The sequence below is a fragment of the Staurois parvus genome, unplaced genomic scaffold (genome assembly GCF_062004578.1).
Source record: "Staurois parvus isolate SC_StPar_1 unplaced genomic scaffold, SC_StPar_1.0 ptg000275l, whole genome shotgun sequence".
NCBI classification, from domain to species: domain Eukaryota; kingdom Metazoa; phylum Chordata; class Amphibia; order Anura; family Ranidae; genus Staurois; species Staurois parvus.
Window position 1 is genome coordinate 4,376,976 of NW_028318071.1, and position 11,434 is coordinate 4,388,409.

General features: G+C 41.3%; 1 protein-coding gene across 1 annotated transcript in view; it reads left to right on the forward strand.

The window, feature by feature from the left end:
* Positions 1-11,434, forward strand: part of LOC149459091 (serine/threonine-protein kinase H1-like) — a 102,160-nt gene that overhangs the window by 34,445 nt on the left and 56,281 nt on the right. The gene's annotated exons all lie outside the window — the stretch shown is intronic.

An 11,434-nucleotide genomic window follows, 5' to 3' on the forward strand; every position in this document is an offset into this window, starting at 1 on the left:
AAACGCAGTGTTAGCGGGATTAGCCCCGGCACCTGCCAGCACCTGCCTCCCCCCCCTTCTCCCCCAACAAGTATAGTGTCAGTAGGTCACTGTCACTTGATACATTGCACGCAAAACCGCAGTGTTCGCAGAATCAGGCCTGATCTCTGTTAGCACTTATCGGTAAATTTTGATGACTCTCATATGCAGCAGAGTGCCAGTACTAGTGGCACTCTACCTTTTGGTGAACTGGCGAGTACCAGCGGTCTAGTACATCTTGGTCTTTCACATACCTCCTTGATTTTTGGAGCTGTTTTTCATGGAATATCTGTATGCGTTGATTGTGGATCAAAGCAATTTATATGCACAACAATTTATCGCTGCCAACCCAAATTCAAACCTTGCCAGACCAGTCGCATGGAAACTCATTACGGTCTTCGAATTTACATTTTTTTGGGGCCTAACCCTCAACATGGGCATTACTAAAAGAATTGAATTGCAGTTGTATTGGTCCGCAGACCCAATTCATCATATGCCGTGTTCTCTGCTGCCATGGCCAGGCATAGATATGAGAGTATAATGTGTTTTATGCATTTCAATGATAATACACTCTGTCATCCTCGGGGTGACCCTAAATTTGACCGGCTCCACAAAATTCAGCCCCTCGCAAATCACCTTAACCAAAAATTTGCAGATGTCTATACTCCCCAGCAAAACATCTGCGTTGATGAGTCCCTCATTAATTTTTCTGGCCACCTTGCATTCAAACAATTTCTCCCCTGCAAGCGTGCCAGATATGGGGTCAAGATGTAGAAAACCCGTGAGAGGGCAACAGGCTATACTTATAAGTTTCGGATTTACGAGGGAAAAGATAGTCACGTGGAGCCCCCTGGATGCCCAGACTACATGGGGAGCAGTGACAAGATAGTTTGGGACTTGGTGTCATCCTTTTTCCATATGGGGTACCACTTATACGTGGACAATTTTTATTCAAGCGTGCCACTATTTAGACATTTGTTCAATCTTGGAACTGGCGCGTGTGGCAAAGTGTGACCTAATTTGTGCCCACCATTAGAAGTGGGTGGATGCAAGGTGGTATATTCTAATGGTGGGCATACCGCACACTTTTTCTGGCAGAGATTTCTTCTCATTTTTGTCATTCAGTCGACAGGCTGCATACAAAAAAAAAAGAACATAGTATATATACCTAACAAGGACCAGCGATGTACTGGTACATCACTGGACTTTGAATGGTTATACCAGGATGATGCCTACATTCGGTACAGCCTCCCCTCTGATGATGTGCCTATAGCACGAAAGGCCTAAGGAGGAGCTGTGCAGAGCGTGACGTCATCTCACCCCTGGAGCCACGAGGAGGCCTGGCAGCCATCTTTACTGGGGTCAGTACTGCTGCTTTTCCTATGCATACATGAATTTGAATGTGCATACTGCCCTGCTGTGTTCTTTATAATAAAATTGTCTGGGAAATACTTCACTATCTCTGGCATCTGTTTTCTGGGGCTCCTATGTGGAGCTATTACCCCCACAGAGAAAGCATTTTGCCACCTAGAGAAGAGATTTGTGTGGAGCACCTGGCTGACCTTAAGGGGACCCCTAGATCTGATTAAAGAGTCTGATGACCCACCATGAGGGAGATGCCTGCTGCCTAACCTTTGATGTACCTATCATCTGGGATGTTTGATCAATTATGCGCATAACCCATGCGTTTCTGGTGAGTGCGCATTTCTGTTATTTGAGGCAGTAAAGGCCGTGGAAGTTCGCATTACTCCAGAGAAACACTTACTTTATTGACTTTCTGCTATTGTCAATCACATACATACTCTTCTAAGCACTGCACTTTGATTTTTTTTACGGTTATATTGAGATTTTAGAGGTATTGTGGTTACCTGAAGTGTTCTAGCTGCTGTATATATAAGAGCGCTCACTATCCTTTATGCTGAATTATTCTGGTATCGTTTTTTTCAGCCGGCGATCGGCTTGCATGTAAAAGCAATCCTAGTGGCTAATTAGCTGCAGGATTGCTTTTACAAGCAGTGGGAGGTGATGCCCCTCCCTCCCCCACTGCCTTCCACGGCCTTCTCGGGCAGTCTCGTGCCATTGGGGGAACCTGAGAATGCAGCCGGTGTTTCTGCCAGCTGACCATAGAGCTGATTGGAGACCAGAATGGTGCCAATCATCTCTATAGCCTAAGAATTCGAAAGCTACAAGCATTTCATCACTTCAGTTTTGCAGGATATAAACAGCACCATTTTGTAAATTGGGAAAGCATCTGATCACACCAATTTTTGGTTTGATTAGATAATGTAAGGGCAGAGGAGATATCTAGAGTCTGATAGACCCCAGATTTCTCAAAAGAGAATATATGACAATGCCCATTGAAGTTATAGGGGATATTTGCATTCCCTGTTATAGCATTAGAAGTGATCAAAGCAAAAAAAAATGAAAGGTACAAATGTAAAAATAATAAAAAAGAATCAAAATAACTAAAAAAAAAAAAAACGCCCCTCACAAGCCTTGACTCTGTGCCAATATGTAAACAGCAGTTGCACCATACATGTGAGGTATTGCCGTGAACGTCATATCAAGGGCAGTAATTCTAACACTAGACCTCCTCTGTAAATCTAAAATGGTAGCTTTTAAAGCGTTGCCTATGGATATTAAAAATGTTTGCAGATTGTCGCCATTGCACGGGGCGTGCGCAGTTTTAAAGCATGTCATGTTTGGTGTCTATTTATTCGGCATACCATTATCTTTTATATTTTATGAAATAATTGACCAATATATTGTGTTTTTGTGCATTAAAAGTAAAAATGTGTATTTTTTTTTTTTAATTTGCTTTTGAAAAATCGCTGCACGAGTACGATGTGCCATAAAACATTGTAGTACCCACCATTTTATTCAGTATGGTGTTTGCTTTAAAAAAAATATATAATGTTTGGGGTTTAAATTAATTTCCTAGCAAAAAAAAAAGATTTTTTTCATGTGAACAAAAAGTGTCAGAAAAGGCTTGGTCTTCAGGTGGTTAGAAGAGTGAGTGATGTGTGGCATAAACTTCTAATGCTGGGCATAAAACACCCCCACCCCCCAAAACAACCCCTTTTAGGAAAGTAGACACCCCAAACTATTTGCTGAGAGGCATGTTGAATCAATAGAAGAATTTATTTTTTTACCACAAGTTTATGGAAAATGACAAAAAAAATATTATTTTTTTTACACAAAATTGTCATTTAAATGATTTACTGCTTACACATGCCATGGGTATATGTGGAATTACTCCCCAAAATACATTCTGCTACTTCTCCTGAGTATGGGGGTACCACATGTGAGAGATGTTTTGGCAGTCTAGCCAAGCACAGGACCCCAAAATCCAATAAGCACCTTCAGGCTTTTAAAGGGCTTTATTTCCTTATTACACTTCCTGACTACCTATCACAGTTTCGGAGGCCCTGAAATGCCAGGATAGCCCCTATCCCCCCAAATGACCCCTTTTTGAAAAGTAGACACCCCAAGGAATTTGATAAAAAGCACGGTAAGTATTTTGCAGATCTCATTTGTTGCCACAAGTTTTTGGAAAATGAAGAAAAAAAAACAAAAACATATTTATTACTTTTTTTATATTTTAAAACCTTGTGAGAAAAAATGAGATCTGCAAAAAACTCACCATGCCTCTTTTTAAATTCCTTGGGGTGTCTACTTTCCAGAAAGGGGTCATTTTGGGGGGTTTGGTGCTATCCTGGCATGTTTGGGCCTTTGAAACTGTGATAGGTAGTGAGGAAGTGTAATGAGGAAGTTACGCACCTTCAGGCTTTCAAAGTGGTCATTGGATTTCAGGCTCCTGTATGTGGCTAGGCTCCCAAAAAGTCTCACACACGTGGTATCCCCATAGCAGAATGTATTTTGGGGTGTAATTCCACATATACCCATGGCTTGTGCAAGAAATAAATAATTTAAATGACAACTTTGTGTAAAAAAAAAAAAAAAATGTTTTGTCATTTTCCAGAAACTTGTGGGAAAAAAATAAATCTTCCATGGACTCAATATGCCTCTCAGCAGATAGCTTAGAGTGTCTACTTTCCAAAAAGGGGTCATTTGAGGGTGTTTGTACTATCCTGGTATTTTTGCAAATCAAGAAATGTGATAAGCAGTCATAAAGTTAAAGCTGTGTAAACTCCATTATCTATACCATATTTTGTAGACACTATAACTTTCACACAAAGCAATCAATATACACTTATTTGGAATTTTTTAATCAAAAACATGTAGCAGAATACATTTTGGCCTAAATTTATGACAAAATTTTAGTTTTTTTGGATATTTTTTATGACCGAAATGAGAAAATACTGTTTTTTTTCAAAAAAATTTTTTTTTCTTCAAAACTTTTTCTGGTTATAGCACCAAAAATAAAAACGGCACAGGTGAACAAATACCACCAAAAGAAAGCTCTATTTGTGTTTAAAAAAAGCACAAATTTCATTTATGTACCGTATTGCATGACCGCGCAATTGTCCGTTAAACTAGCGCAGCGCTGTATAGCAAAAAAAATGGCGTAAATTGCAGTATCTATACCATAGTTTGTAGACGCTATAACTTTCGCACAAAGCAATCAATATACACTTATTGGGATTTTTTTACCAAAAACATGTAGCAGAATACATTTTAGCCTAAATTTATAACTAACTTTGAGTTTACTGTATATTTTTTATAGCTGAAAGTAAAAAATATTGTTTTTCTACAACATTTTTGGTCTTTTCTTGTTTATAGCGTGAAAAATAAAAAGCGCACAGGTGATCAAATACCACCGAAAGAAAGCTCTATTTGTGTGAAAAAAAGGACGTAACTTTTGTTTGGGTGCAGCATTGCATGACCGTGCAATTATCAGTTGAATTAGTGCAGCGCCAAGTAGCAAAAAGAGGCCTGGTCATTAAGGGTGGTAAATCCTCAGGAGCTCAAGTGGTTAAAAAGACACAATGAGGTTAAGGAGAATATTACCCCAAAAAGAAACTTCTAAGCTGACTGTGATGGGTTAACTCATTGATTAACTTCAGGTGACCCCTCCAGGAAGCCACCATAAACAATGAGTGGAAGAGATCTGTTTAAAATACAGTGGAGACCAAATACACTATTTGACACTGGCAGATTCTCAAACACAAGGTACCATAAATTGAGAATGGTGGGACTAAGTATTATTGACTATGGTTTTCCCAAGACCTTGCCAGATGTGTGTTATCTAAACAAGCACAATTGTCTATGGAAAGCCAGGAGGTCTACCTCAATTAAAGTCAATTGCAGGTCTGAAGGAAACTCAATTACAGTATAGTGAATCAAACTACTCACTAAAATCCAATTGGATGTGTACTCTAATTATCACACAATAGTGCTAGTAACTAGATGCCTCCTATGCCATATCTCCTTGAACTTTGCACTTAGCTCATAAGGAAAGACCTAATTCGGTTAATATATTACAAAAAAAGCTTGGCATATATCTAAACTGAAATATTACCAAAGGTTTATACCAACACACCAAGGTCCATTTAACAAAGCTGGGTACTGCATCTGAAGATCATGAAGTCATAGAATATAAGATGGCTTGTGAGTTGGGTAAATTACATAGCTCAAAATAAAGACACAACACCTGCTTCTATATCAAGACGGAGAGAGAGAGATGGTATAAATCATCTGATAAACGGGAATTAAGCACACAAGATAATGCCATAACAAATTATGACGTCATTATACAGAGATCCACCATTTCAAGACAAAAATCAGCAATCAAAATACAGCTCATATCAGGAAGATGAGACTCCAAATCTATTCACATATTTCTATGGTCCTTATTCAAGAGATATTGAGGGAAAGTCATTCATACCTTAAAAGGACCTATATATTCTATCTATAAAGATATGCTTTATATATCAAGGTGGAGTCATCAATAACTACCTGCCGACCGCAGATAGCCGAATGACGGCTTCACTGCGGCCGGCCAGTTCTGAGTGGACGTCATATGACGTCCCCCCAGAACGTGCTCTTCTACGCGCCCCAGGGGGCGCGCACCCGGTGATCTCCGTGATCGCTGTGTCCTACGGACACAGCTGATCACGTGATGTGGTAAAAGGCCAATCACAGCGGCTTTTTACCACCTGATCAGCGGTGTCCAATGACACGCTGATCAGAGGGAAATGCAAGTGCCGGTTCTCGGCTGCACTTTCCTCACGCTGTCAGATCGTGAGGAAAGTACTGCCGAGAACCGGCAGTTGTCAGAGCGGGGATCGGCACCGATCATCAGGGCACTGATCAGTGCCCTGATGATCGGTGCCCAGCAGTGCCACCAGCAAGTTCCGCCCACCTGTGCCCAGCAGTGCGCCCACTAGCTCCGCCCACCTGTGCCCAGCAGATCACCCACCTGTGCCCAGCAGTGCACCCACCTGTGCCACTCTGCAGTGCCACCTACCTGTGCCCAGAAGTGCCACCTACATGTGCCCAGCAGTGCCACCCACCTGTGCCCACCAGTGCCACCCACCTGTGCCCACCCACCAGTGCTGCCCACCAGTGCAGCCCAGCAGTGCTGCCAGTCAGTGCCACCAGTCAGTGCCCAGGGGTTGTGCCAGTCAGTGCCGCCAGTCAGTGCCCAACAGTGATTCCAGTCAGTGCCGTCTATCAGTACCCATCATCAGTGTCACCTGTCAGTGCCGCCTATCAGTGCTGCATATTAGTGCCGCCTATCCGTGACACCTCATTAGTGCTGTCTATCAGTGCCGCCTATCCGTGCCACCTCATTAGTACTGCCTATCAGTGCCCTTTAGTGCTGCCTATCAGTGCCCATCAGTGCTGCCTATCAGTGCCCATCAGTGCTGCCTCATCAACGCACATCAGTGAAGGAGAAAAAATGCCTGTTTGAAAAATTTTATAATAGAAACAAAGAAACTTCTTTTTTTTTTTTTTTTCAAATTGTTTGCACTTTTTTATTTATAGCGCAAAAAGTAAAGCGCCCAGTGGCGAAATACCACCAAAAGAAAGCTCTATTTGTGAGAAAAAAATTATCAAAATTTCATATGGGTACAATGTTGCATGACCGTACAATTGTCAATCAAAGTGCGGCAGCGCTGAAAGCTGAAAATTGGCCTGGTAAATAAGGGGGTATAAGTGCCTGGTAGGCAAGTGGTTAAGATCACCAGTTCATTCGTGATACCTGACTGTCCCCGGTGGACAGGTAAGGAACGTCTAAGTCACACAAACTTCTAAACCGCCCAATACACAAGCCCTTTGGGAGGTCCTTCAGAACAAAGGACTTGAATGGTATAAAATATGCCACACACTTCATACTATACTATACTTGACTGCTTTTGCTGATATACTCTACTACATACTATATATTTCACTTCTTTAGACTATTTACTTCACTTGATACTTCATACTATACTCACTTTTACTTTAATATATTCACTTGCTACCTGTTATCTGCGTTCATTTTGCTGAGAACTTTCAGCTGCCATTTTATATTTGACGGTCCATTTTGAAGGAAAATACTATTGCCAGAGACTGTGCTGCTGATCCAAATTCTGGTGCCTGACTAACCAGAAACAGTTTTTTTTTCCCAACTGCATCCCACTGGGAGACCTCAAAAATCGAAAATTCTGTGAGTGGTGAGACTGTGCCAAAATAACGTAATTTTCTTTTATATTTAAAACTTATTAAGATTTATAACATTTTATTGTGTGGTTAGGATAGTGTGCTAAGGTTATCTGAATAATTATTACTATAACTTTTTGAGTATTGATACTGAGATCATATACTGTATACTAACTATTTGTAGTATTTTTGCGGTGCTAATTATCAGAGATACTTTCTTATTTCCCTACGGCCACGGGAAATTGGAAATAATATCTGAAGCACTATAAGTTGATACTAACCCCTCTAAAATTTGTTTTACATCATTGTGTTATACCGTAGAGATTAGCATAATATATCTTTGATTGTGTGTATGAATATATTCATCACCAGTAATTTTCGTTTGTTTTAATATATATATATATATATATATATAAATATTTGTACATAAATAAATTTATCAAAAAGGCAAATTTTGTGTATATGGTAAAGAAATCACATTGGTGAAAAGAACTCAAGGAATATTATAACGTGGTGTTTGAATTATTAAGGTGTCCAAAGTATTGGTTTATTAAATATTTGCCGTATTTTAATGACTGGAGGCACTGCAAAATATTGTTTAAGGGATTGGACACTGCCCTACGTACTTAGAATAAATTATTACATAAACCACCACACAGTGATGGGGCACTATTCCTCCCACTGACACCAACAGTGTGGAATAATTCCTGCCACTGACACTAATGATGGGGGGCACTATTCCTCCCAGTAGTATCATTAATGGGGCACTATTCCTTCTACTGACATCAATAATGGGGCACTATTCCTCCCACTGACACAAACAATGGGGCACTACTCTTCCACTGATACCAGTGATGGGGCACTATTCCTCCCACTGACACCTAACAGTGGGGTATAATTCCTGCCACTGACACTAATTATGAGGCACGATTCCTCCCACTAGTATCAATGATAGGGTACTATTCCTCCTACTGACACCAACAATGGGACACCGTTCTTCCACTGATATCAATGGTGGGCTCTATTCCTCCCACTAATACCAGTGATGGGGCACTACTACTACTCCTACTGAACACCAACCCTGAGGTCATGTCTATTCTCACGGATGCTGGGCCCGGGACATTTTCTACCCCCACTGGCCACAATCCGGCCCCCCTAAATTCTAGAGGACAGTAAACTGGCCCTTTGTTTGAAAAGTTTGGAGACCCCTGTTAGAGGATCTGCCTACAGTTATGAGATATCTAAAATGCAGGCTCCTTATCTGGACACAACAACATACTGCAGGGATGTTGAATCTATATCTCCCGAGGCCTGGAACATGTAGTTCTGGTCGTCAGGCAGGTAGTTTTTTTTTTTTCAACCTTTAGCCCTGCTGGGGGCAAGCAGCAGGGCTCACCTGTCAGTTGGAAGCGTTCGAGCGGCAGCGCTACCACTGATTGCTTCCACACAGTGCCAGCCTCTCCCCTCGTGTGAACCTCCCCCCCGCATGAGGTCTCCCGGGCTCCGCTTGCCCATCTGTGGGCCCAGGACCTACTCACCACCATCAGCTAGAGGGGAGGGAGGAGAGCGGACACGTCCCCTCTCTTCTTGTCCTGACCCGGAAGTGACGTTATGATGTTGAGAGATTCCCGGCCATCAAGGCCAGGAAAGAATGTAATGCAGTGCGGTAGTTCACACTATACAGGGCACAGCACCTATGTGAATGAGCAACAAGACCTAATTCACACACAGAGCTTTATTTATTACCTCAATACAGATTTATCTTTTAGATTTAGCAGGAATTTTGCAAGTTATATTGTGTTTGTGTCCGCTAATATTGGTTTTAGCATAAAGAAACATATACAAATAAAGATTTAAAATGACTCTTTAGCCACTTGGAGTATCTTGGCGCATGGTGGAAGCAGTGGATAATAGTTGGGGTCCCCAGGTCAACTTTTGCTTTGGGGCCCACAAGCTTCAAGCTACGCCTCTGCTTAAAGTGGTATTAAACCCAAAACCAAAAATGTACAGCCCTGCCCAAAAGTTTTGAAGAATGACACAAATATTAATTTTCACAAAATCTGCTGCTCCAGTCTTTTTAGATCTTTTTGTCAGATGTTACTATGGCATACTGAAGTATAATTACTATACAAGCATTTCATAAGTGTCAAAGGCTTTTATTGACAATTACATTAAGTTTATGCAAAGAGTCAATATTTGCAGTGTTGACCCTTCTTTAAGACCTCTGCAATTCACTCTGGCATGGTGTCAATCAACTCCTGGGCCACATCCTGACTAATGGCAGCCTATTCTTGCATATTGCTTGGAGTTTGTCAGAATTTGTGGGGGGGGGTTTTGTTCACCCGCCTCTTGAGGATTGACCACATTTCTCAATGGGATTAAATTTGTGGGAGTTTCCTGGCTATGGACCCAAAATTTCAATGTTTTGTTCTCCAAGCCACTTAGTTATCAGCTTTGCCTTATGGCAAATTGCTCCATCATGCTGAATAAGGCACTGTTCATCACCATACTGTTCTTGGATGGTTGGGAGAAGTTGCTCTCGGAGGATGTTTTTGTGCTATTCTTTATTCATGACTGTGTTCTTAGGCAAAATTGGTATTGAGCCCACTCCCTTGGCTGAGAAGGAACCCCACACATGAATAGTCTCAGAATACTTTATTGTTGGCATGACACAGGACTGATGGGAATGCTCTCCTCTTCTTCTCCGAACAAGGTTTTTTCCAGATGCCCCAAACAATCAGAAAGGGGATTCATCAGAGAAAATGACATTACCCTAGTCCTCAGCAGTCCAATCCCTGTACTTTTGCAGAATATCAGTCTGTCCCTGATGTTTTTCCTGGAGAGAAGTGACTTCTTTGCTGCCCTTCTTGACACCAGGCCATTGTCCAAAAGTCTTCTCTTCACTGTGTGTGTAGATGCACTCAGACCTTCCTGCTGCCATTCTTGAGCAAGCTCTACACTGGTGGTGCTTGGATCCCACAGCTGAATCAACTTTAGGAGACGGTCCTGGCACTTGCTGGATTTCTCAGTCACCCTGAAGCTTTCTTCACAACAGTTGAAACTCTCTCCTTGAAGTTCTTGATGATCCGATAAATGGTTGATTTACATGCAATCTTAGTAGCAGCAATATCGTTGCACTTTTTGTGCAAAGCAATGATGATTGCATGTGTTTCCTTGCAGGTAACCATGGTTAACAGAGGAAGAACAATGATTTCAAGTACCACCCTCCTTCTAAAACTTCCATTCTGTTATTCTAACTCAATCAGCATGACAGAGTGATCTCCAGCCTTGTCCTCATCAACACGGACACCTGTGTTAATGAAAGAATCACTGGCGTGATGTCAGCTGGTCCTTTTGTGGCAGGGCTAAAATGCAGTAGAAATGTTTTTTTGGGATTAAGTTAATTTTCATGACAAAGAGAGACTTTGCAATTAATTGCAATTCATCCTATCACTCTTCATAGCATTCTGGAGTAAATGCAAATTGCCACTATAAAAACTGAGGCAGCAGACTTTGTGAAAACTAATATTTGTGTCATTCTCAAAACTTTTGGCCAGGGCTGTATTATATTGCAGTTTACCAAACATTATTTGTGGTGGATGCACCAGTTTTCTTTTCTTTGGCTTTTTCCCCCTCTGTTTTCACCTGATGATCTGGCCACTAACATGTCTCCTTTATTAGGCTCCATGCACACTAGTGGTTTTTTTAAGCTCCAAAAATGCTGGATAAAAACCGCTGGTAATAGCATGTTTTTGGTAGCGTTTAGGAGTGTTAGCGTTTTTACAGTACATGTAGAAGAAAGCTGTTA